Raw genomic sequence first — 27,090 nt, 5'->3', positions numbered from 1 at the left:
AAAAATAATTTTTATTGATTTTAGAGAGAGAGGAATGGAGAGACAGAGGAGGGAGGAAGAGAGAGAGGGGGGGAGAGAGAGAGAGAGAGAGAAACATTGATATGAGAGAGAAACATCCCATAGCACCCTGACGAAGGATCAAACCTACAACCTGAGTATGTGCCTAGACTTGGAATTGAACCAGTGACCTTTTGGTGCACAGGATAACACTTAACCAACTGAGCAACACCAGCCAGGGCTTGACACCATATCTTGATTTTTTACAAGCTCTGGGACAATCTATACCTGCTACTGACAGCTAGCATCACTGAAAAGCCCACAATGGTGACAATCATAGAGGCTCATGATGACAAAGTGGAGTGAGAAATGTTTTTTGAAACATGTGAGAGGGAAACTGAAGCCTGGCTTGACTCCACCCAGGTCCCTAGAAATTACTACAGTGATACAAATCAGGTACATAGCAGAAATGTCTGTTAGTGTAGGGCAGTGGTCGGCAAACTGCGGCTCGCGAGCCACATGCGGCTCTTTGGCCCCTTGAGTGTGGCTCTTCCACAAAATACCACGTGCGGCACGCACGTACAGTGCGATTGAAACTTCGTGGCCCATTGGCAGAAGTCGGTTTTCGGCCTGGGCGAGTCTATTTTGAAGAAGTGGCGTTAGAAGAAGTGGGGGGTGTCGGTCGATCGTGGCTTAGGCGGGCCGTGGGATACGCAGCGAGGGGGAGGTACATTGTTTTGAGGTACATTCCTTGAGGTTGACTCCTTCCAACTCTCCCATCCACACTCGTCTATCTGAAACAAGTATACAAGATGAGTGTGGATGGGAGAGTTGGAAGGGGTCGACCTCAGAGAATGTACCTCAATCAGATTGAGGATGTTTTTAGCAAGGCTAGCTTAGGAGTACCCTAATTAAGTTAATAACAATGTACCTACCTATATAGTTTAAGTTTAAAAAATTTGGCTCTCAAAAGAAATTTCAATCGTTGTTCTGTTGATATTTGGCTCTGTTGACTAATGAGTTTGCCGACCACTGGTGTAGGGCAATGGGCTACAGTAGAGAATAAGCTAAAACGAGGCTAAAACAATTTCTGCAATAAAGAAAATCCATTTATTTTTAAAAGATATTCTTTAAATTATCTTTAGTATCCCAGTTACCACCGATTGTGAGAAAGGGTTTTGCATTCTCTTTGCAACTCCATCCATGTGAAGGACTAGGAAGCTGGGTGAGGGAATACGTTATTCCTTAATTTTTGTGAACCAAAGATACTGTTTAAAGTAATTGGTTCATTTGAAGAGGCCCTGGAGTTAAATGTCCTTAGAAACATTTCCTTATTCTTTGAAGACTCACACAAAGATTTCTCATAAAATGTTGTGACTTGGATTACATTTTTTGTAATAGACCCAGTGAACAGAAGAGACATGTTTTCCAGCCATATGCATGAGAATAATTGTATCCATTTATATAATGAATAGTAGTCTATTTCATGAAATTTCCCCAGTCAGTCCACTATGTCTCCTTTTATAAAACAAATACAGGTGCACAGTAAAACCATCAGCTCCTTCATGCAGAATCCAGTGGAGGTTTAAAATTGGTCTCCACTTAGTAAGAAATCATGGCTGCCTTCTTGTGCTGCTACCCTGGAGAAGTTATATAGCCTAGAGATGTCACATTTATGCTGGGCTTGCCAATAGCAAATACAATGTTAGCATTCTGGGTTTCAAAAGGAGGGAAAAAGACAGAGCCAAACCTGGCCAGAGCGTCTACCAGAAAGAGGTACCAACAGTCCACATAAGTGTTTGAAGATCTGGTGTTGGCTCAGGCTTATAGCAAAAAATGTCCATATGGACATAGTCCTGCTATAGCTGGTGAGCCCTGAGACAGAGTCCTCCTGACCTTGCAGATACGTGGGGTGGTATCAGGCAAGTGTCTGGCTTGGGTCAATAAACATGGCTGGGGTACAGGTGATAGGCTCACACTTCCTGGGGAGAAGGTCTGGTAAGAGGTGGGGTGACTGCATCCAAGCAGAGGATTGAGGTTCATAGCTGGGCTGATCTCAGTGGGGGAACTGCTACCAAACTCTACTGAGAGGAGGAGTCAGACTGGGGACCAGCTTCTTGATAGACTAGAGCAGTGATGGCGAACCTTTTGAGCTCGGCATGTCAGCATTTTGAAAAACCCTAACTTAACTCTGGTGCCATGTCACATATAGAAATTTTTTTATATTTGCAACCATAGTAAAACAAAGATTTACATTTTTGATATTTATTTTATATATTTAAATTCCATTTAACAAAGAAAAATCAACCAAAAAAATGAGTTCGCGTGTCACCCCTGACACGTGTGTCATAGGTTCGCCATCACTGGACTAGGGTCTGGTATCCAAGCCTGGGTTGATGAAAGCACCTGGCCTGCAGGTTCCAGAGTGTGGTCATGGGAGAGTTAAAAAATCGTGTTTGAAGGTGAACCTGCAGCTAAGATACAATGAGACTAAATCAACCAAAGTGTTGGTTAGGGGGAAAAACATTATGCGGAAGGCACTAGCAAAGCCGATAGAGGATACCAAGAGAAGACATGAAAGCCCTGTTTGATAGATAGGGAGTATGATGTGAAAATAGTCCTGGAAGTGCCTGCACTTAGAAGTAATTGTTATTACACCTCCCATATTAAGTATATACTATGTGCACCTTTTAAGACCCATTTCTGGTGTTTATACAAACTGCCTGAAAGTTATCATCCTAATCCTTCATACTGAGAAATTGAGACCAAGAAATATCTAGGTAGCTTACTCAGGACCTTAGAGCTCAGAATATTATAGCTGGAATTTAAAACACATCCATTTGATTCCAAGACTCGTTCTTTGTCATACTGTCTCTCCTTCATATAGAAGTCTGCAGTCTTACCCACAGTTAAGAGTGTTGCCCTGACTTTGAGAAAGCAGAGTAATCATCCACAGAGGAAACTGGAGTGCAAGAATACAGTGAGCACACATAGGGCTCTTGCATATCCAAGTCTGCCCTCTGCTCCTAGACTCCTCCCACCTGTTCTCAGCCAGGATCCTATGACCATAATGGCAGGGTGTGCCAACCTATTGGTTTTCAAATCTTTTATATGAGTTTGAGTGGGGTTGGAACAGCCAGTGGATGATGGTTTTCACTCCTCTAACTCAAAAGGCAGATGCCCAATGGGTCTTGATATGCCATCACATTGTGGTTTCAAAGGATCTGGTTCCAACTGAGAAGTGACATGCTGAGTGATGAGAAATTTGGCTCCTCTGAAGGACAATTTCCTGCCACAGTGGGCAACAGAGTCTGTGCTGTCCTTTGAGTCAGACTCTCTGCTTCAGGGTGATGAGGTGTGAAGGTGACAGTGCGGATAAGGTTTCTCCCCACAGATTTGTAAACTTCAATGTGGCCAGTGTGGAGCCCTATATCAGAGGAGATGGAATCTGTCAGGTATCCCTTTGAAAACAACTGAATAGGGCTGCTATTTGTGTGGAAGAGGTCAGGATAAAATCAAAGCTGCTTGGGGGATTTGAGATGGTACTGGATGGCTTCTCTAGAAACTATAGATTTCTGTCAATTGTAAGCACCTACATCCCACAAATCCTTATTACATGGCAAGTGCGGACATATGACATCTCCCTGCTAAAGCCACCGTGTTTCACTAAGCTTCTGATTATAAAGTTAAGATATGTCAATCTCTTACCATTTACTGGAGGTCCTGGTGAGAAGTCATATCTTTGAATCAAAATCTACCAGCACTAGAACCTTTTAACTCCTACTTTTGCAAATGGGAGGCCCAGACAAAGAAATTGACTCTTGTAGGAGGACACAGCAATGAGTGGAGCACACAGCAATGAATGGAGGACTTGGAATCCAGTCTCTGAGTTCCCTGAATATCAGTGAGGTCTATCATACATACCATATCCCATTAAGAACTCTACAGGCCTAGCCGGTTTGGCTCAGTGGATAGAGGATTGGCCTGCGGACTGAAGGGCCCAGGGTTCAATTCCAGTCAAGGACACATACCGGGTTGCAGGCTCGATCCCCAGTAGGGGGCATGCAGGAGGCAGCCAACCAATGAGTCTCTCTCCTCATTGATATTTCTATCTCTCTTTCTCCCTTTCCCTTCCTCTCTGAAATCAATAAAAATATAAAAAAATAAAAGAAGTCACCTAACTTTTTTTTTAAGGAACTCTACAAATTGATCAAGTTAGGAAGGTGAAACCAGTGTTTGGGTACCACCATCGGTCACTTCTTTCCAGGATCTTGGATTTTACTTTCTTTGTTTCAGATAGAATGGTTACCTCTCAGTTTAGGTACCTCCAAAAAGAGGTCTTCTCAACTTTTCAATGAAAGCAAAGTGCAGGGTCCTCTTAAATGTTAAGCCAGAATTGGGGTTCCAGTGCCTGAGAGGGGGCTCATATGGATTGACCCTGCCTGCTCCTGACCAGCTTTCACTTTCTGAACAGATGCCTTCTTTGTCATTAGAAGATGCATTGCCAGGAGGACAAAAAACTGAAAGTAACATCATTCCCTTACAACTACCCTCTGTGGTCAGAGACTGCTCCTGAATCAAAGTACTTGCACATAAGAGAACAAATTCTAACAGGAATTCAAAGGAAAGGGGAACTAATATCTCCCCACAACCCTTAACTCTACTCCAGCACACATGATATTACTTAAATTATAGGCTAAAAGATAGAAAATTTTAAAAAGAAGAAATGGGCAGCCCTGCCATACACTAAAATGTTATGGGTTTGATTCCCTGTCAGGGCACATTCCTAGGTTGTGGGTTCAGTCCCAAGTTGGTGCACATACGGGAATCAACAAATCAAAGTTTCTCTTTCACATTGATGTTTTGCTCTCTCTTCCCCTCTCCCTAAAATCAATAAAGAACATATCCTCAAATGAGAATTTGAAAAACAGAACAAAAACAAAACCACATTTAAAAAAAAAAAAGGAGGAGGAGAAGAAGAAGGAGGAGGAAAAGATGAAGGAGGAAGAGGAGAAATGGGCAGAAATGTCTTCATATGTGTCTTCTTCCCCACTCTGGCATGTAGAAAATGTGACCCTTAATAACTGATTTGAAAATGCTTTTGTCACGAAGGAAGACGTGAGAACCGCAGCCAGGATTCCCAAACCTCACCTCACTGGACAGCTATCCTCACTGCTTCTTTGTAAGGTTGCTACTATTCCGTGGAGAAGATCTGACCAGCAGTTGTTCACATATAGACTTGTGGGTCACTTCCGACTGGGCTCACTTTTGTCCCGCCAGAGTGTGTCCTCCATGGACTGGACTCCACCCAGCCCTTTTGGTAAAAGGCAGGAGTATGGATGAGCAAAAGATAAAGCAGAACAGATGGGCTTAGAAAGAGGATGGCTCCTTTTGGATCCAAAGTTCTGGTTTCTTCTTTTATAAAGCCATATTGGCTGGAATTTTAGTGGTTTTGGTGGAGAGAAATTGTGATGGTGGTGGGGGTAGGTTAATGGCTTGAATTGGGTCATTAAAAAGAAATCTTGTTGTCACTAATCTTCAGCCTAACCATTTTAGCAGAATTGATTAGTCATTTAGAAGTGTTTATTTATTGAACCATTGAGTGTGCTACAGATATGGTTGGTCCGTACACTCTTGGAGTTTTACAGTCTCACCAGGAGACAGATAGGAGACAAATATTACACTTAAAAATCAACATGATGAGTGCTACAACAGAAATGTGCCCTGATTCTGTAAGAGCACACGTCCATCTGGCAGGACCTGAGCAGGGCTTTTTGTCTCATGTTTTTTTCACTATTCCCCAAAATGACTTAATCATTCAACCCAAGCTTTGAGTCCTAAATGTATTTTAATTTTCCAGAGTGAGCATCCTTGAGATGGAATCATTTTAAGGCCATATAAACTGAAGGGTTGGGAATTCATCTAGCCAAGGGCAAGGCCTTAGAGATGCAGGGACCAAATTCTTCCAGAGCAGAAGACTATAGTCAAGTTTACTGACATTAAACTGAGACACCTGTATTAGTCAAGGTTCTTCAGAAAAGGAAAACCAGTGGCATGTATGTGAATTTATAATTATATATGTTATAAAATCAATAGTATATCAACATAATAAAATATGGTATAAATATCAGTCTAACATACTGATTAATAATATGATATATATTTTAAATGTATAGATAGATAAACAGATGATAGATAGATAGATAGATAGATAGATTTTAAGGAATTGGCTCATGCTATTATGGAGTCTGGCAAGTTCAAAATCTGCAGGTGGGCTTGCAAGCTGGAGACCCAGGGATGAGCTATCTTGTTTTTCAAGTCCAAAGGCAATCTGCTTCAAAATTTCCTCTTGTTCAAGGGAGGTCAGTCTTTGTTCTATTAAGACATTCAAGTGATGGGATGAGGCCTACATACAGTCGGGAGGGCAACCTACTTTTCAAAGTCCACTGATGTAAATGTTAATCTCATCTAATAACACCCTCACAGAAATATCCAGCACAGTGTTTGACCACATATCTGAGCACCATGGCCAGCCAAGTTGACACATAAGATTAAAGATCACAATTCCCTTTAAATAAGCTTAAATGCTGTGTGAAGAGGGAAAAGTCAAAGGGCTCTGTAGTATTTGGAGAAAACTTTTTGGGGGAGACTGAAGTGGAGCTGAATGTGGTTAGGTGAGAAAGAGCCAAAAAGGAAATAATGAATCTAGGATGTTGAGAAGGAGATGGCTCACACACTTGTTTTCCAATATTCCCTAAATCAAGAGCTTTTAGTGCTGTGACTAATAGATGATCATCCTTACTCTGACTCCCCACGAGCCATAACCCCAGGGCAGGAGTGGGTATAAGAGGGTGTGCAGGTCGCTGGAATATTCTTTACTGGACCACTCCAGTCTCAGGAACTTTTAAAAACTCTTTGTAAGTAGAATAATAAATAGTGAAAAACACTATTCCTGGCTCTGCACTCTCATATCTACCAGTACTTTGTAGAAAATGATAGTACTTATCAGAGTGTATTCTAATTATCTCTTTGCCTACGCCATAAAACACCTTACTGGGTTAATTCATCACGGACAAAACCCTCACCTTATTCATCCCTGTGCTTTCAAAGCCCAGCATAGTGTTCTATGTTTGTTATGATGGGATTGGCATGTCCTCTAAAGAAAAAAAAAGACCCAAAGGCAGGTGATAAAGCCCCAGGTCCCCACACTTAGCTCCTCTGCAAAAACTACATCATTTCCCATTTCTCCAAGTCTAGCTCAGAAAGCACTGCTCATTTTCCTCCTCCTCCTCAACCCAGCTCCTACCAGCCACAATAGTACTGTGCAGATTCATATGGAATTTACTATCATTTTGTGGATCGCTTTCTTTTCCTAGCCTTCTGGCAGCAGGGGAATTCTCTTTTATTTGATGCGATAAACTACAGTAACACTGTTTCAGCTTGCCAACTTTAAAGGACGCTTACAAATGGGTATATTTCCACAGACCTACACAATAGGCCTAATTGCATGGATTTGCAGTGTAAGCGGAGGTCGTTTGATTACTAGCTGTTTTGTACCATGAAAGTGCGCATTAATTATTGAAGAGATGGACTTATAATTATTGCAAGCCTTAAGTAATTACCTATAATTTTGGCAAGGGTTAGAAAAACTGATAGTCTAGCAAATTCAGGTTTTAGTCATTAGTAAGATCATAATTACATTTAAATTGCAAAATGAAAATTATGCAATTTATCTCCCCAGTAACGCATAAACATTACAGTGATTGTAGGTTTTAATGGACTATAAAAACGAGAGCAGCAATGGGCAGTCGGGGGCAATTTCAGCCCATTGCTATTATTTTATATTTTAAGTGCTTCTTCCATACCATTGCTCTGTCCACTAATCCTTGGGTTAACAATGGAGTTGTAGTTTTTCTTTCAACATGAAAGCAATGAGCTCTTTGAAGCAGAGGAATAAAGTGAGACTAAAACACTAGATGATGCTAAATCTTCAATAACAGTAGTATTTGTACGAGGGCAAAGGAAAGGGAGAAGCTATGTAGGGATTATCATCGTCTCAAAATACTTTCCTACTTGAATTTTTATGTGAATGAGGTTACCATACCTATTTCACAGGTGAAGAAACTGAGGCTCAGAGAGGGCATGAGACTTTCTTGCAGTTGTAATGCTGGGACTAGAACCCCTGCATTCTAATGATTTGTCTTCACTTCATCATGCCGTGTGCAGGGTTGAGATTCACTCAGAAGCACGTAAGGCATTACATGGGTTGGTTTTGCCACATAAACACAGTCCTACTGTATTTAGGTACAAAATGATGACATTTTCACAGGAGACCATCAGCCTAAAGTCTTTCCTCCTTTGGTTGGCCAATGCACTTGCAAAAAGCAGTTCAAATACCCCCTCTTCTGTGAAGCACTTCTGGGACAAAATTCCTCACCCCTTCCTTGTTCCCATATCGGCCCAGTAAATGTCTTCATTGTGATTCAGAGTCATAAACAACAAACTACAAGAAATTGCAATCTCTCTTTAACTGGACTGAGAACCCTTAAAGAAAATGTTTTGGTTCATATGTTTTTGGCAATCTGTGAAAGCTGAGGAAATGATTATTAACTAAATCCATCAATTAATCAATCATTTAATTACTTGTCCACTCTGCTTATTATCCTATGTTAGATGTAGTGAAGGTTAAAAAAAAGTAATAATAATATCTATCTGCTCAAGATACTGTAATCGGCACAGCAAAACAAACAGCCGATGAAAGACAAAATGATAATACAAACATATTTATCATCACTGAACAAACTGTACTGGTGTTATAAGTGTTTGCTGAGATAAGCCATGAATTTTTCTTCCATTGGAATGCCGCAAGTTGCCCAGACACCTATCTGACTTGCTTAAATCAGGTTCAATTTTACCTAGATGCAAGAAGATAAATATTTCCTGTTGTCGTGATCTAATTATTGGTGGTGCCAACAATAAATATTGACTGAGCACCTAATCGGTGCCAAGCTTCACGCTGGGAAATAGGGCACGGGAAAGAACAAACTCCAGTCTGTGCATTATTGGCAAGACAGACGTGGGCAGTTCAAAGCAGGATGTACACTCTTAATCAATAAGAGCTAGAAGAAGGGGCAAAGGGAGTACTGCTGAGGGGCAGAAGAAGGTGAAAGTGCCCCCAGGGGTGGGTGCAGAAGAATGCTTAAGGGAGTCTTGGGTTTTAAAGGATATCTTAAAAGGTAGGAAAGATCTTAATAGTCAGAGAAGAGGGGTTGGAATGAGCCATTCCAAGAGTGGCCAATAACATGAGTAAAAGTATGGGGTATGTTTCATTTGCATTACTGATATTGAAGGCAGTGAAACCTTGATGGTCTCTTAAAGTAGCAATTTATGCAGATTGCTGGGTTTTGTTAGTTTCCATGTCCTAGTTTGATCCTATCTTATGAACCTGGCCTCCAATTCAGTGAGGAGTATTATTTGGATGACTCACCAGCAACCTCATTCCATGAGGGGCTGTACATTGAGTGGCCTTGCTGGGTGTAGAAAGTGCCTCTTTTAGGGGCCCGAAACTGATTTTTAGAACAGAGTGTTAGATGAAATTTGCTGGTTAAAAAAACTTAACTACTTCAGACCTCTGCTGCCATGGCATGAAGGAATCAGATGGAGATATAACTCAAAAAAATGCATTTCTTCTCACGCGACAGTCCAGTGCTGTATATTAGGAGGAATAGCAAAAACAATAATTACACAACCTCTGCACTTGGGAAACTTGACAATCAATGCAGGATAAGAGGTAAGATCTGGCAAGTACATAGATGGCTTAATGATAAGGGGGGATTTAATTGCCACAAAGAAGTGATGAGTGTAATAGAGGAGAAGAGAGTGCGATCACATGGGCTGGGAATATTGGCTACCATTTTTAATTAAGGCTTTGGAATTTAAACTTGGTTTTTAAAGAAAGGTGAGTTAGAGATGAAGGAATGAAGTCTCAGTGAGGAAACAGCACCTACAGCAGCAGGCAGATAGGTGGAAAAGCAACTATCATATGTGTTAATTGGAATTATTTTGGTTACAAGTGACTGAAGAATCAACATGCCATAGCTTAGGTAAAACGTTGAAATGAACACGCATTAAGGCTCACAAAACTGTGTGACAGGCAAAGGTATAGCCAGCTGTAATGACAAATGGGACAAATGGTTTGAAAAACATCAGAACTCACTGCTATCACCCCATCTCTGATGCTCTCAATGTGTCACTTTCATTCTCCCAGATTATGGGGCCAGTGGAATGCTGGCCTATGAAGTATGATCTTTGTGCTTGAGACGGTATTTAGCACTCATGGGTCTTGAATAGATGCTTTTCATCATATTATTTCACCTGGCTTTTCACTAGCTCTCCATTAAATCAAGCCTCTATGGGTTAGATGAAAGGAGACTTACTAGATAGAAATAAAGGTTGAGATTTTATCATAAAGACCAGACAGATAAACTAGATAGGATAGAGATAATAATATAAAGTATTCACTTCAAAAGCACTTCACTTACCAGATAATGTCTAGTTTTGATTGTGAATGCACCTGCCTGTAAGGCATAGTGGAAGCCGAGGTGGTAGAGCTCAATGGCTTTGTTACCCTGAAATATACCTCGCTCTCCTGGCCCCGCAGGGCTGGCTCAGCAGACCCATCTTGGTGAATAGCAGCTTCCAAGCCTGTATGTTAACTCAGCTGATAGCCAAGTTCTAGTTTTCTTTTAATAAAACACATCTGTTAGGAAGAGTGAAAAATGTTGACTCCGCAGGGCCTTCATTATCGTTTTCCTTCAGAGAATGAAAACAAACTCTTCTCCTTCCCAAGAACATCACACTTCCTCTAGCATTACAGTTGGAGAAGGCTTTGTGGAATTTCCTAATTGTTGTCATCTAAGCTGTCATATGTAAAAAGAAAGCATTATTTGAACTATCTTCCAGTGATTAAGGGTTTTCAAGCTTTGTCCTGTCCTTCTTCCATTCATCTTTTTTGAGCTAGATGTACTTACTAGGGGACCAAAGCACCCCAGTTGCTAAACTGAGAACTAGCTTTATTTCTTGAGTCGGATGAAACTTCCTACCTAGTGAGGTATGGTAACAAGCCCAGCACTGAGAAGCTGACTTGTCAAGAAATGATGACAGGTGGGCTGAGTCAGGATTTTGATAGCAACAAAGGAGCTAGAAGGAGTGCCAGTTATCCTTGCCAGAGGCCTCAAACAATTGCAGGCTTTTGACGTCCTGGCTAGAGAGAAAATAGTTCTTGCTCCAGTCACAGTAAAGGCTATTTCTTATTCTTGGGCAGGGATTGGGTCTGGGATCGCTGAGAAACAAGCCCCACACAAGATCTTTGAGTGATTGATTGCTACCTATGTGTACCTCAATGGGACATGAGATACATTGAATGCCAGTGTCTGGGGTTAAAACTCAACAGTTATATTTGTCTACCCATATCTGAGAAGCTTCATGTATGTGAGGCATGCTTGGAATGGTGGCCACTCAAGGTCAGGATGGGAAGAAGAACGCTCAAGATTGATCAGTAGGCTGCAGGCAGAAGTTGTAGAGACTGAGCCAGTGTCTAAAGTTTTCTCCAGAGGTTGAGACATGGTGCTTAAGGGTGATCAGAGGCCCAGGTGTGGTTGAGCAGACACCTATATGAGCAGCATCTGAACTACCTACAATGAGGGGACATGATGAGCTTGAGAGACCAGATAAATTGATCTAAATTAGGCAGGCTCTCTCCATTCACAGTAAGATACAGTAACCTCCCAGGAATGGGCCAGGATTGAACAGTACAAAGACTCCAAGGGCTGAGTAGGAATCGAGATCTCATTTTGGTGGACTGGCATTTAGGAAGGGCGTGGAGCCCAGAAAAAGACGGGGCCATGAGGCTGGGTAACTGGGGAAAATAGAGTGAGATTCAAGCAGAGGTGAGTGCTTTGGCCTTCTGGTCCTGAAAAGAACTGTGGAAGAGCTATGACTTCCAGGCTATACAGATGCAGGACTTACCCATCCTAGGCCTAGGTTCATTTGCTTTTATCTCAAGTGTCATTGGATACTGAGGCTGAGGCTGCCGAGTGGCATTCTAGCTTGATCAGACTTGGACCTACCTTGACTCCCCTGTGGTGTCCCTCAGCATACCAGGCAGTTGGGCTTGGGGAAGACCAACACAGGGAAACACCTTTGAGCCTAACTCTGTCTTGGGATATTTTCTGATTAGATCCATAAGGCTGGTAATGACAAATAAACTCTACTGTCTCTCATCATTAGAGTTTCCCTTAAAAGGATCCTTATCTGTCATGGGTGCTACAAAAGTATTCTTGATGACCTAAAATGTCACCTCAAGTCTACGGTATTTTTAAAGTATTATTACTTTATTCTAATTAGCTGAGGTTTATGACATGTAATAAAAATAGCTTGTTTTACTTTATTATAAATGTAACACGTGCTCATCAATGAACATACAGAAAAATGTTAATAAAAAAGCAGTATTTTATTAGGATAACTATTGTCTCTGAAGGACAAATAGCTCAAGTTGGTGAATGAAATAAGACTTTAAAAATCTTGGAGTCATTTTTCCCTGGGGTTTTGGCTCTGTTTGGCCAACTGCTTGCAGATGTGAAGAGGTAATCTTTCCATTAACAAATGCAAGGCAGGCAAGGAAGGGCACAGAGGATCTAAAACAGGAAACAACCTGTTTCCTGTTTTATTTTTTTATTTTTACATGCATTTTCTTACTTCCATTTGAGCATAGACTTGTCTGCAAGTATTTGAAAATTCACTTCAAAGAAAATAATAAAATCTTGGTGCAAGAGAAATTGAGATGCTTTCCAATTTCCCATCTTCAATAAAATGCTCCCCAGTGTGTCTCTGAAAGTCACTCTGGGCAGGAAATTGATAGCAATGGTTCATTTCCAAGGTGGTGAGTGAGGGTACGGGGAGGGTGGCACTGAACTAGCACAGGGATAGGGGGAAATGGTCTCACAGCCAGGAGTGACAAGATTCCAAAGCTCTATGAGCAAAAAATATGGCTAATTGTTCTGAAAGATTTGAGCATGGAGGTGTGTTGTTGCTAAAGCTTCTGGCTGCATGATACTTACTATCAAAGGGCTCTCGAAATCATAGACCCAGGAAGCCACTCAAGTGGACACAATGGGTTTTTATTGTGTCTGCACTTACTTAAAGAGATCCAGATTATCCATGTGACTTAGTGTAGAGAAGAGTGATGAGGTCAGGCAAGAGCAATCTCCCAGCTTCTGCCTCTGGCATCCTCACAGCCCTCCCATGAGTCCATTTTCCTGAATATCTGATTCATTCTCCCCAGGTCTCTGAGGCTTTCCATTATTCTTTGGCTCTTGACATCCACCTCACACTATGCTTTCATGATAGTCTGGATTTTACAGTTGTCAGGATATTGGTCTGCCCAGCCTGACTCTTTCCTGGGAGATGCTCTTGCCTGCAGATCCCCATTCACCCTGACCCTTCGGGACATTTCCAGGTAGGTCCATTCCAATAAAGAACAGTAGTAATGTTGGTTGAATGGAAAAGCTCTATTGGAACGAGGACAAAAGAACAGTCAACTAGATGGGGTTCAGGGCTGAGAGCTCTGCCCCGTGGGGAAAAGAAGGGTCAATCAGATCCAGAGCAAAAGGCAATGCACTCAAATGCTCCACATGTAGACCATGGTTGGTAAATTGCAGATTGAATCTCAGCCAAGTGTCACAATCTTCATTTTCAAGGTGCACGTTGAGAGCCTAAACGGAGGTCCCCCAAGATGGAAGTTGCAGACCTGGGTTGAGACCCCAGGCATTCACTATCATTATCCTCATTACACAGAGAGAGACCTGAGATCCATAACTTGGAAAAGGTTGTTTCCCAGAAGGAGCACAGAAAAAGGTGGAATGGGTGCTTTGAAGCCAGAATCTAACAATTGTCCACCACAGGGCATATCTACAGTCACAATTCTTCCGCTACATAGCATATTTCTCAAAATACTGTCACTTAACATCATTCAATATTCCAGGTACAACTGAAAACACTCCCACATCTTTACCAAAAAAGAGCAAATTAAACTCCTGTCAATCATGTCTCCAGCTCCACATCCAGAATCTCTGCTTGATATTTACTTTGCCTCTACTTCTCCGTGAGCCTGTCTGGATATTTGGCAGTCTATGAAGTAGACAGTTAATTAAACTGCCACCCACCCAGTCTACACACCATGTGAGGCAAAGAGAAGAGAAAAGACGTTAATTAATTTAAATACAAAAATGCATATTTGACATCAGCCGCATGCCTAATTTATACCCACTTGTATGTCCCAAATGAGCTCTTGATCTTCCCCTAAAATCTGTGAAATCTTCCCACCTCTGTGGCTTAGGCAAAAAACTTGGGGACATCCTTGACCCCTCTTATACTATGTCAAATCTGTCAGCAAGTCTCATTGGCTTTACTTTCAAAGTGTGTCCAGAATCCAACCACTCCACACCCCTTTCCTGTTATAATCCAGATGCAAATACCTCTGGCTCTTGCTAGGATTGATGCCATGGTCTCCTAACTCACCTGCCTGATCCTTCTCTTGCCCCATTACAGTCTATTCTCAACACAGCAGCCAGAATGAACCTGTTGAAAGGTTGTCAGATCAATATATACCATCCTGCCCTAACCTCCGATAGCTTCCAGCACTCTGCAGCTAGAAAGCAAACTCATCAAGCCTGCAGGGTATCCATGGCTGGTTCCAGTGACTCCCTGACGGTGACCACATTCCTCTCACTCACTCTACTCCAACCACCCTGGCCTCTTCACTATTCCTCCCATATGGCTGGCTTGTCCCCACCCAAGAATGTGTGCACTGGTTATCTCTTCTACTTGGGAATATCCACATGACTTGCTCCCTCAAAATTGCTTCACGTTCATATTCAAATGTCACCTTCTCAGGAGACCTGCCCTGACCACATGTTTTGTTTTGTTTTTAATAATTCTTTACTGTTGAAAATATTACATATGTCTCCCTTTTTTCCCCATTAACCCCCTCCAGTCCACCCCCACCTCCCGCCCCAGGCCTTCAGCACCCTATTGTCTGTGCCCATGGGTTATGCATACAAGCATACAAGGCCTTTGGTTGATTTCCTCCCACCCACCCACCTTCCCCCATCTTCCCTCTGAGATTCCCTACTCTGTTCTATGCTGCCATGTCTCTGGATCCACTCCGTTCATCAGTTTATTTTGTTACTTAGACCACAAGTTTTAAATCCTCCTCCAACACCCAGATCTCTTTTTCTGCCTTCATTCCCCCCTGTATCCTTTATCATTATTCTAGAATAATATATATTTTATTTGTTTATGCATTTTATTATCTGCATAAACTCAAGGAAGAAAGAGAATCTTGTCTGTTTTATTCATGGCTCTGTCCCTTTTGTCCAGATAGTGTTTGACACATAGGAGGCACTCAATAAATATTGGTTGAATCAATAAGTGAATGCTCGAACTGCTCATGGGGTCGTAGCTGGTGTGCCACCAATCTGTAATAGTTCTCTCTCTTCCTGTACCTATTCCATTTCCCTCGCCTTTTCACAGCACTTCAGTCAATGGGAGCTGTTGGGCAAGTTAAGATGACCCAAATCTGCATCCTCTGGGCTCTGAGCCCTGATGCACCTGCTGTACAGAGTTACTGTCATCTCCCATTAACTTTTATTGTAGGTCAGAGTGGTATGACTATCCCAGGGACCCCTTGAGCTCCATCTGAACTTTTCCTACTCCTTACAATGTAAAAGCAGCCCAATTTCCCCTTGATACTTCAGTCATTCCAGCCCACAGGGTAATGAATAGCAGAAAATACCCCAGTGGCCATCTAAGCTTCCAATTCCACTCTCTCCTAATGGGTCCAAGAAGTAAAATATTTATAAATGGGCATTAGATATGTTCATGGGAAATGCCTTTTTCACTTTCTCCTGGGTACTGGACCCTGTGCTCTAGCTATGGTGGAAGCAGCACCATAGTCTGGACCCTGATGCACAGCCTTCAGAAAGACAGCACCCAACCATGAAGGTATTGTCTCCCAGCTGGCACTGTAATTGAGCCATCAGTAAGCCATTCTACCGATCTGTGAAGTCAGATGCTTGTGGGTGATAGGATTCATGGTAAGAGTAGATTCCATGGGCATCAGCTCGCTGCCTCTCTCCTCTACCTGGGGAGTACATGTTTTGGTCAGAAGCAATGTTGTGTGAGGTAGTGAATAATGTATTCAGTAACTTGACAGATGACAATGCGGGCAGAGGCCTAAGAAGCCTGGAAGTAGAAACAAAATCAAATCAAGAATAATGGTTTGCTACAACAGGACAAATTGCAGAGCCCTCCATTACAAGAAGGGCCCCGTGTAATTAACCTGCCACCAGGTAGCTGGATGGCCTCCAAGGAATATGTTATCGTATCTGTTCTCCCTCATGCCCAAAGCTGGTTACTGATGTCAGGTCACCAGTCAGTTTAGAATGGCAGCCGCTTACAAGAGGGACTTGGTGGTTGGAGCTCCAGTGGCGCAATCGGTTAGCGCGAGGTACTTATACAAGAGGGACTTGGTGGGAGGAAGTCCATATTGCTCAGCCTGTTCTTAGCCTCCATCCTTTGTGCCATAGCTGCCATTTTGTTCACTGGGTCCTTTCATGAGTACTTGCGTATTTCTAGAGGAAGATGAATAATATTGAAGGGTCAATCTGTTCACCTGATTATTAAGAGCATCTTCAGTAGTGGGGCCTTTTGGCAACCATTTACATTGGATACAAATATTCTCATACTCTGTCACAATGTAAAATTTCTATCTACATATTTCTTCCCCCACTGCCTTGTAATTAATAATGTGGTCTAGATCATTCCAATTCTCTGTTCATTATAGCCACCCTAGCCTGCTGTCTTGGAATTCTTCATTTGCTTTATGTTGACTATACTAGCCAGTAGCCTGGCTAATCTACAGTGATTGCGTGACTCTAGGTCAGCGGTTGTCAACCTGTGGGTCGCGACCCCTTTAGGGGTCGAATGCCCCTTTCACAGGGGTCGCCTAAGACCATCGGAAAACACATATATAATTACATATTGTTTTTGTGATTAATCATTATGCTTTACTTATGTTCAATTTGTAACAATAAAATTGGGGGTCACCACAACATGAGGAACTGTATTAAAGGGTTGCGGCATTAGGAAGGTTGAGAACCACTGCTCTAGGTGATCATGGACAATAGTATAACTAGCTGCCTTTGACATCACTTATAATGATTTGGAGGACAGAGAGCTCCAATAAATGATAACAATACTAAAAAAAAAAAAAGGAGAGAAGAAGAAAGAAAGGAAGAAAGACATTCAAAATAAACAAGGACAAAGGAAACTCAACCGTGTAGGTAGCATGAATTTTGATTGTCCCACCAGAGCACAGTGGTTGAAATAAATGAGCAAGGGCCATCCTCATGCTCATTGTCACTGCTCAAGCGTCACATTCTACAGAGGATGATCTGATTGATCCTGCTTAGGTGCCATCCATACCTTGGCCTCTTGGCTATTCCCAATGATACCTCATAGGAGAGAAGCAATTTTGCAAAAGGATATCAAGATGCTAATATCACCCAGCTTGTGTGGCTCAGTGGTTGAGTGTAAGTCTATGAATCAGGAGGTCATGGTTCTATTCCCAGTCAGGACACATGTGGGCTCCATCCCCAATAGGGGGTATGCAGGAGGAAGCCAATCAATGATTTTTTTTCTCATCATTGATGTTTCTATCTCTCTTTCCCTCTCCCTTCTTCTCTGAAACCAATAAAAAATATTTTTTAGAAAGATGCTAATATCAAAGGAAAAATGAACACTAAATAGTCATAAACTCTACAAATGCTCACTATACTGGACCTTTTGGTCTACAAATGTTTGAGGTGTCCAGAGGTCTTTAGTAAGGACAGTTGTAGTGCTTGGTGGAGTGAAGTGACTATTATTCATGAACTTACTTAAAGAGTTGGTGCATAAATAAATATTAAATTCTTGCCACCACCTACCTTTCTCTTCACTCCATTCATCTCCCTGTCCACAGTCTGAGCTGCTGATCCTACTGTTTGATAGGTCACAACCACTCACATGCAGCTCAGATGTGACCTTTGCCCCACTGACCTGTGCTCTGGCTTTTAAAGAACCTTCCTGACCTCAAGCATGCACATCAGACCACACAGCTCGCTTTTGGCTTGGAAGGTAGGACTGTAGTCATCCCGGGATGCTGGCTCCAGTCTCTGACTCTGGTTAGGTTCAATATCAGCTTTCCAGACATGGACTCATATAAGAGCCTTCCACGAAGGAAAGAGGCAGAGGGGGTGGGGGGGGGGGGGACGTTCCTAAGTGCCTGTGCTCAGCTTCATGGCAGGGTTTCATTAGGTCTTAATGAAGCTTGGGCCTGTAGTCCCGAGGTCCTTTTTAATCTCCACTTGATCTGGCTCAGCCAGTTCCTTACTCCCGAGGACCCCCTGGAGAGCTGAGCTATTCCTGGGCTCAGGTGTCATCCAGAACTAAGGCTAGGACAGAAGAGTAGAAAGAACTGGAAATATACTTTCTCTTGTTCCCAAGAGTAACAGCACTGGGTCTCCTAGACATTTTTTCTGCGTGATGAACTCCAACCTCTTGAAAGGAGCCCAGAAGGGAACGCAGGCTGTCATACCAGCGAGCCTGGACTCCTGCTCCAGCTCTAGCCGCTCGCATATTTCCTTTCTGAGCCTCAGTTTCCTCTTCGGTGGACGATTGTAAAGAATAGTATCTGAATAAATATGGGTGTGCACATGCATGCATATTTATCATCCATACAAAAAACTTTGCATTTTGCAAAGCATTTTATCTACATTATTTCATTTAATAGCCACATCTAACTTTGGGGCTTCATTATTGTTAAACCGATTTTATCAATGAGAAAACGGAGGATCATAGCAAGGACCAGATAATAGACGATTAGCTGGCCTCAGAATCCTGCCTGTCTGACTCGGAGGCGTGTGCCTGACAGCCTTACTGCCTCTGTACCTACATTATGAATACCATGTCTGGAGCAGAGTGGCCACTCCATAATCATTGCTACTTTATTTGAACATATGCTTAATTTCCGTGCATATGAGTCTAGCTGACTCTGTGCACGTGGGTCTGGCTGCCACGAGCAATATTTCCGCAGTGCTTGTCACTGAGAGCATTTTCATATGCTGATAAGAATTAATAATTCATGTTCCATAATCTGCCTGGTGTTTTTCCCATCCCGTTTCTCGCTGGGGGACAAAGTGGACGAGAGATGATGCTTCCCTGGAGGGAAGGCCAGGCCATCTGCATAGCTATCTCTACGGAGGGCTTGGAGGGCCTGCCTCGCTCCTGCTGAAGGCGGCAGGATGACCGAGGGGGATTAGGAGGCAATGCCAGTCTTTCCTCCAGGGAATCCTTTGGGCCCTGTGCCGGCAGCTGGGGAGCTTCAGGGAGCTGATCTGTCTGCACAGGGAGTGCGCTCTGCTGCTGAGCATTTCTGTCTCGTCTGACTTTTCACAGCAATTGTTTTAAATTAGGCGCCCTGTGATTTTCTGGACTCTGTCGAGCCTGAATAAGCTCTCCCTGGGAAGCAGGCCTCGCAGGACATGAGGGCTTTTCCTATTTAGGCTAATGTCTGTGTTACCCTCGAGCTCAGAGGAATTTTCCAAGCCACTAATTTGTACTTTGCCAGGAGCCCAGAGTGATGAGTGGTATTATATTTTAGGCTTTCTAAATCGGAGCACCGCTTTTGGGTACTAGATGTACTCAATTTCTTATTTCCTTCAACTCAAAAATCCAGCAGTTTTTGTTGTGCTACTTAAAAAGGCAGCTGGGTTTTTCAGAGAAGTCCTTGAGGCCTCTCCCCTCAACCTGCCAAATGGTAACTTTTGGTTCTTCAATTTAACTGAACACGTATGTGCCCATCTGATGTCAGGCTCCAAGGTAAGTGCTGCAGAGGGTATAAAGATTAGCGGTTCATTTACTCATTCACGCATCCATCTAGTCATTCATTCAACAAGCATTTTTGAGCATCTGTTATTGACCAGTTACTGACAGGTGCTAGAACGGAGTCAATTAGGACTGTATTTTGCTTCAAATATCAGAAAAACTAACAATAGTGCCTTAAATAAATAAGGGTTTTTTTTTCTTATAGATCAAGAATCCTGGACTCAGGTAATTACTGGTATTAGAGTTAATAGGCTCTTTGACTTTGGGGATGGTATTTCTGTTAGTCATTGAGCCTCTTCCTCACAGCTCAGAATGGCTGCTGTAGCTCCAGCCATAACTTCTACTTCAGGCAGGAAGCAGGAAAGGTTGAGTCAGCCAAGTTAGAATATTTTTACCAAGAAAACATAAACTTTCACCACATCAGTCACCCTTAGCCAATTCCCCCTTATATCTCATTGGTCAAGACCAAGTCACTGGTCACTCCTTAGCTACCAGAGAATCTGGGCAGGGCTGTCATGATTCGCTTTGATTGGCCATGCTCCCTCATGCCTTCTGTTAGGAAGGGAGGATGATATCGTATAAACAAACGGTAGTTGCAAAAATACTAAATGCAAGAGTCTATGTCAGTGATGGCGAACCTTTTGAGCTTGGCGTGTCAGCATTTTGAAAAACCTTAACTTAACTCTGGTGCCGTGTCACATATAGAAATTTTTTGATATTTGCAACCATAGTAAAACAAAGATTTATATTTTTGATATTTATTTTATATATTTAAATGCCATTTAACAAAGAAAAAGCAACCAAAAAAATGAGTTCGTGTGTCACCTCTGACACACATGTCATAGGTTCGTCATCACTGGTCTATGTCCTTGCCTTCAGGGAACTTATCACCTGGCGTCAGAGGCAGGGGAGGGGGTGATAGGGCAGGGGATCAGTGGAGGGAAAGACCACAATTACAAAGCACCTCACACGCTCGAGTTCATTTGCTTCTCAATATAAACCTGTGACATAGGCCGAACAATCATCAATAGTCCCATTTTATAGATGCCCTCATCTCCCTGTAATTATTCTGGGGGCCATGTAGGTGATATATACTAATCCAAGGAACAAAATCCAGGTCGGCTTGAAACCTGGCCCTAGGTTTTTTTTGCCTTTCAGGAGGTAACAATAGGCCTCCTCACAGATCACCTTTCCAAGCCAGATAAGGACCGGGCCCAGAGGTTTACACAGGAGCAGAAAGCCCATGGATGAACTCCAAGTAATCCTGATGTGTGGCTGGGACCAAAATTCTGCCCTAGCCGGAAACTCTGTGGGCAGACCTAGTCCTTGTGGACGATATCCAGAAGCAAGGGGTGTCTAGTAACTTATGCTCAGCTGGGCACCTAGATCTCACCTAGTCAGACCCTGCCAACTTGGAATTCCTTTATATTCTCTCTCATCATTCCCATTCCTTACCTTAGATAACTTATAAGAGTGCCCAGTCAAAACTTCTGAATTAGAATTAATATGTATGATTTCTCCTTGCCATTATTCTTTAAATTTGCAGGGAGATTGATCTGAGCTTTGTCGCCAATCTCCTCCTTTGGCTGGCCAGATGAATCAATCTCTCTCTCTCTCTCTCTCTCTCTCTCAAAACCTGTGGCCTCAGACTTTGGCTCCTCTGTGCACCACAGGCTTCGATTCACCGACTTTGTTTAATAACATGCTGACAGTTCTCCAGTGCTCTCATCCTATTCTGATCATCTAGAGTTGGACACGTGCGGCTTCTGTCATCTTACCTTTTTATCTTGTAAATCAGCAAGTGGCCAAGGCACTTGCATCGTGGCCTTAGACAACTGTCCAAACCTTACCTGCTAACCTACCTAACCACCAACTCACCATTCTACCAGCCCACCACCTTCCCACTCCTCCCCCGCACACATATTCCCAAAATACCATCGATGTGATAAATGTTAAAGCAAACATTGAATAAATGAGTGGTTGATTAACCCTAAAGGGTAGATATTTTTTAAAGAAACACCAACCATATTTTAATAGTTATTATTTTTCTCATAGTCATTGGATATGCGGCAGAAACGCCAAGTTGCTGGCTTTGCTGCTGGTGGGTATTTCTAACCAGATGACAATGTTGCTAAGTTCCTGACCTCCTGCTGTTTACCTTTCAGAAATGAAAGGTCTCAAATTGACTTGCCGAAGAAAGCCTGCCAGGTAAGAACTTACTCCTAAATGCACCAGGTCCACCTCTCACTGTGCAAGTCTCTCCGGCAAGTCCCTTACTTTCAGCTTGCAGATTTCTCACTTAGCAAACTAACCTGCTCTCCCTACCTCACAACGCACTCCAACTACTAAGCATACAGCTACAAGGGCTGACATCTGAGATTAGCACTTTCCATATCACATCACATTTAATTTTTACAATTTATCCTGTAAGTGCTGCTATCTCCATATAACAGATGAGGGCCTTGAAGCTCAGAGAAGGGACAAAACTTGCCCAGGGTCACACAGCTCTGAGTGAGACAGGGTTGTAATTTGAACCCAGGCTTGTCGGATACTAACCTGTGCTCTTAGCACCAGGCAAATTGCCCCTCTGCAGACTTTGCTGTGGCCCTCATTAGAGCTTCAGCACCAGGCAGTGGATATTTTTGTGAAGGTGGAAACATCACATACCTGTGCTGTCCAGGGTGGTAGCCACCAGACACTTGAAATGTGCCTGGCGCAACTGAGAAACTGAATTTTTAGTTTTATTATATGTTTAACCTATTTAATTTAAATAGCCCATGAGGACATTGGACAACACAGCTCTGGAACATTGGCAACTACTGGGGAAACTGAGGCCAAATAAAATGACTGATTTCTCTAAGGTAGCAGACTCTAAGGCAGTGGTTCTCGACCTTCTGGCCCTTTAAATACAGTTCCTCATGTTGTGACCCAACCATAAAATTATTTTCGTTGCTACTTCATAACTGTAATGTTGCTACTGTTATGAATCGTAATGTAAATGTCTGATATGCGGGATGGTCTTAGGCAACCCCTGTGAAAGGGTCGTTCGACCGCCAAAGGGGTCGCGACCCACAGGTTGAGAACTGCTGCTCTAAAGGCTCCCAGCTCTCACACAAAAGAAACTCCCCAAAAAACAAAAAAAGTTCTGAGGAATGAAAAGTCATTACAAACTTTTGACCCCAAATTTACTACAGAAATATGCCCATCTTCACCCCCATCCATAGAAATGCCAAAAAATTTGATATTGACACTATGACACCAACTTTTGTGAATATGATGAGAACTGCGAGAAAGCAGTCTGTTGGGGTTGATAAGAAGGCCATCTGTCTGTACCGTTCTCCTCCATGTAACATTATAAAGAAGAAGTAAACATTTAGTCAACTAATGATTGTTTACCAACAGTTGGCAACAAGATAAACTGAGCTTAAGAAAATAAACTCAGAGGGTGGCAGACAGCATTTAAAGAGATATGTTTGCAATTGAGCCTGTTGACAAAGGGGCCTCAGTGGCTGTTGTTTAGGTGAGTCAGTAGGTAAAGAAGACTGGGGGCAATCAGGCCAGCAGGCCCTGCAGAGGGTCCAGGTGTTGCCAGGCACTGCCAAAGGTACAGGAATGCCGGGTACTGGGGAGGAGGCTGCAAACCCCTCCCTGCCTTCCAGATGAGCCAATCTTAGCCACTAGCTAAGGAAGTTAGTAAAGGTTACCTAGACCTTGTCCTGTCTCAGGCATCCTAGTTGCTTTCTCCTGTATGAGTTCCTTAGGGACTCTGAGTTGACTTTCTTAATGAAGTTATCATTACTTCATTCCCAGGAAATCAAGGCTAGTGTTGCCATGGGAGGAGTAGGAAGTGTCCTCTGTGTTCCCTCTCTCCCGGGGAACAGGACACCAATCCAGTTGAATTAGGCCCTACTTAACCCCAATTACTCATTTAACCTTAATTACTTCCTTAGAGGCCTCCTCTCCAAATACGGCCACAGGGGTGGGTTAGACTTCAGCTCATAAATTTTGGAGGATCAGATATATTCAGTCCATAACAATAACCTCATTCATCCTGAGAGGGTAAGAGTTCAAAGCATCATTCACCATTTCTCCCATAAAATGTTCTAAAGAGGCGAATCAGGTGGCATAAAAGAGATATTCATGTCTGTCCATGTAAAAGAATTTTTCCCTACTTGAAGAGCACATCTAGTTATAGGTATCATGCTTGCCCCTTAGTAGGCGCTCACAAATGTTTATTAAATGAATATGTAGCATTCGGCCCATAACACTTCTTGGACTGTTAAGGCTCAAATGGAGTGGTAAATGAAATGCTGTGTGGTGGCATGATTTCAGAGCTGGAGACACTTGTAAGTCAGCAGAGAAGTGTTCCGAATAGTGTACTTTATACAGATTTATCCAGGGGAGATGTTCTCCATATCCACCTGCACTTTGCCAGTTTGAAAAGGGGGCAATCATTTGCTGACTAATCTAGGTGAGATGTACAAGCCAGATTGTCATATCTGGTACACGTTGATTTCATAATTGCATCAGTGTTTGAGAAAATGGGTCCTCTGACATTCATTATTAGTTTCAAATAAAATGTAAAATACACAAAGGATTCTTTTCTAGCGTCAAAACCTGACTTCAGTCTTCTCTCCACTCTCCCCCTCCACCCCCCACCCCAATCTGAATTGTTAAGGGCTAGTGAAAGATGAGGTAGTGGGAGGGAATGAGGGAATATGGGATCTTCTGGAAGGATTCAGTGATAGGAAGCAGCAGCAGCAGTCACTGTGGAATTCAATTTGCACTGAATTGCTGTTCCACCATTTACCATTTTCATGACCCTGGTCAAGGAATTAAACTTCTATGAGACTCATTTTGTAAAAGCTAATATTGCCTTCCCCACCAGGCTGTGGTAAGGATCACGGCGGATAATTTTTCTACAGTATTTAGCATCATGCCTGGAACCTAATAAACAACCTACACATGTTAGTTCTATCTGAATGTGTAATAACACACATCATTAGACATACTTTTCAGAACATGGCTGTCCAGGTCATGCAAATCGGGATGCTGAGAGGGCAATTTGCTCATTAGGTGATCAGTGGGAACATTTGTCCCCAAATGTGTTATTTTGAAATACATTAGTAAGTTTTTAATCCATGTAAGTGAGCCAGTTAGATACAGGAGTGCTGTGGTGATTTTAGTCAGAGACCCAGAAACCACTCTAGATACTGTTGTCAGGAAGGGATTTAATGCAGGAAATTAGGTGCTGAATAGGAAAGCCTTGTCTTTCCTCCTGAGTCTCTCCTTAACCTTCATTCTGCCACTCATGATAAAGTAGCTTACAGTTGTAAGTCCCCCAAACACAGACTTTATTCTTGTATTATTATTGATTACTTATTGTATTATTTTTCCATACAAACAACTGTAAGCCTACTTTTGCCCCACCCTGTACTTTTGATACTAGATGTGCGGGAGTTTCTCCCACCCCAAGCAATTCTTTGCAACCCCAGTTTAACTCCATTCTGACACTATCTGCCTGGAGACAGCATCAGATCCCACTGGGGAAGTTAGGGCTCAGTCCCTCAAGACTGCTCCCACTTCACATGTCAATTCTAAGTCCAGGTTGTCACCTGTGCTTCTGACCAATGGGCTATAAATCATAGAAGGTTACTACTACGCCCTCCTCAGGTTTCGCTGATTTGCTAGAGTGGCTCACAGAACTCAGGAAAACAGTTACTCACTTTGACCAGTTTATCGAAGGACATGATAAAGGGTGCAGATAAACAGCCAGATGCAGAAGTACATAGGGCGAGGTCTGAGAGGGTCCTGGGTGCAGGAGCTCCTGTCCCTGTGGAGTTGGAGTGTGGCACCCTCTTGATATATGAATGTGTTCACCAACCCATACTATTGGGATTTTATGGAGGTTTCATCACATAGGTGTGATCAATGACTAATTCCATTTCCAGCCCCTATCCCCTTTCTGGAGAATGGGGGGTGGGGCTGAAAATGTCAAGCTTCTAATCATGGCTTTGTCTTTCTGGTAAACAACCCCCATCCAGGAGCCATTCAGGAGCCCATCCAGAGTCATATCATTAGAACAAAAGATGCTCCTAGTGCTCTTATCACAGGAATGTAGAAGGGTTTCGGGAACTCTGGGGCCAGGAACAGGGCTGAAGACCAAATATATGTTTTTACTATAAATCACAAGATCACAAGTGCTCCACGGCATTTTTGGCAAAGCTGGGTGTGCAAACATCAGGAGAAATCATCAGTGATTCCAGGAAATCAGGCAGTTTCAGGAATTACAGAAACTGCCACCCAAAGCAGGTAATTCACCAGAGAATTCTAAGAAAGCATCATAAAACATTACACAGCCTTCTGCTGAAACCCACACACCTGCCCACCTGTGGCCAAGTATTATAATTGTTCCTGCTCCCCGCCCACCTTCCACATCTGATGTGAGTGCCTGTCACTGGTAGAATCTAAATTAGAGTCCAAGGAAAAGGGGCCTGCTAAATGTAATTTTCAGGTGCTTAGCAGTGGCAGTACAGGGGATAGCTTAGAAGGGGTTGTGCTTGCTGCCGAGTACCGGCGCACACCGTGGATCCTTATTATAGGCCAATTCCCACACTCACTAAAATTTATTTGTAACCCCCAAATCAATGCTTATGGTATTTTTGTGGTCATTCACAGTCACATGCAGAGCAGTGAAAGTTTGAATTGCCCAACATAAACATTTCCAGCTGAAGTCAAACAAGGAGACACTCTGCTTTCTTGTTTTAGCCCTGATTCCATGAACAAGTGTCCTTTTTTTAAAAAATAAAAAATGTTTTTATTGATTTTTTTTAGAGGGAGAAAAGGGAGAGGGGGAGGGAGAAGGAGAGGGAAAGAGAGAGAGAGAGAGAGAGAGAAATATTGATGGTTGCCTCCAGTACACAGACTAGGGATCGAACCTTCAACTTGGGTATGTGCCCTGGATAGGAATCAAACCAGTGACCTTTTGGTGCATGGGAAAATGCTCAACCAACTGAACCACTCAGGCCAGGGCTGAACAAATGTCCTTTTCACAGTCTATTTAGTGCCACCTTTTGGGGGGGTGCTTATTGTCTTTGTTGGTGCTGGTGG

Source organism: Myotis yumanensis, unplaced genomic scaffold (genome assembly GCF_028538775.1).
Source record: "Myotis yumanensis isolate MYYU_CA2020_CCGP unplaced genomic scaffold, mMyoYum1.0.hap1 SCAF_4, whole genome shotgun sequence".
NCBI classification, from domain to species: domain Eukaryota; kingdom Metazoa; phylum Chordata; class Mammalia; order Chiroptera; family Vespertilionidae; genus Myotis; species Myotis yumanensis.
Note: the sequence above shows the minus strand (reverse complement) of the source record.